The following is a 1,002-nucleotide window of genomic DNA, read 5'->3' as shown; positions in this document are numbered from 1 at the left end:
AAAAAAAAAAAAAAAAAAAAAAGACCCTCTTCCTAGTCTTCTCATGTGTGTCTTTGGATAAAGATGTAGAACTCTCAGCTCCTCCAGCCTCACATTGGCCTGGACACTGTCATGCTGCCTCCTTGAAATGGATTGAACCTCTGAACCTGTAAGCCAGCCCCAATTAAATGTTTTACATATAAGGGTTGCCTTTGTCTTGGTATCTGTTCACAGCAGTAAAATTGTGACTATGACTGTGTGTGTGTGTGTGTGTGTGTGTGTGTGTGTGTGTGTGGTGAGAGAAAAGGTGAAGAGAGAGGGAGCAAAGAGACAACCTGAGAGTCAAGAGGACCAAGAGACCATGAGAGCCTGGAGACAAAATGACTGAATTATATAGGAATCAGGGAAGGAATGACTGAGAGAAGAGAAGGCTGAAAATGTTTAGGATAGCATGTGTGGCATGAGGGGTAGGTATATCAGTTAAGATGACTCTGTAAGAGGTACTTGCCATTCTGAGAACCAGGCAGCAGCATCTGTTTCTTTTCTTTTCTTTTTTTTTTTTCCTTGCCTCAAGTTTATTTTGTAAAACCAGCATAGGACACTGGTCATCTGCAAATAGTATGTAGGAAGGTGTGTCATAGCAGCCCATTTGTCTTCATACTGGCAGGATCCTTTTCTACGGGGCCTTCACAGGGGCCTGGAACCTTTGGGAGCCTGAGCTGGAGCTGCAGCCTCTGTCTTGGTTTGAACCTTGAGCTTTGGTTGGCAGAACCTTGGCCATGTAGCTTCGAATCCTCTTCTCAAGTGATGAAATCCAGATGTCTGAATTTGTAGCTGGGGCCTTTTGGCATCTTGGACTTGATGGGCTTAGGTTTGACAAGAGTCTTGATGGCCTCTGGGTGTGCACTCACTGCCTTTGCATTGTTGGCCTGCATCTTCTTCAGGACTTTCATGTTGTGTTCTTGGCCAAGGGCAGGTTCTTCAGGAACTTGGGGTCAACCCCCTTAAGAGATTATTATCTCT

Source organism: Mastomys coucha, unplaced genomic scaffold (genome assembly GCF_008632895.1).
Source record: "Mastomys coucha isolate ucsf_1 unplaced genomic scaffold, UCSF_Mcou_1 pScaffold21, whole genome shotgun sequence".
In the NCBI taxonomy this organism is placed as follows: Eukaryota; Metazoa; Chordata; class Mammalia; order Rodentia; family Muridae; genus Mastomys; species Mastomys coucha.
This window is presented reverse-complemented; position numbering follows the sequence as displayed.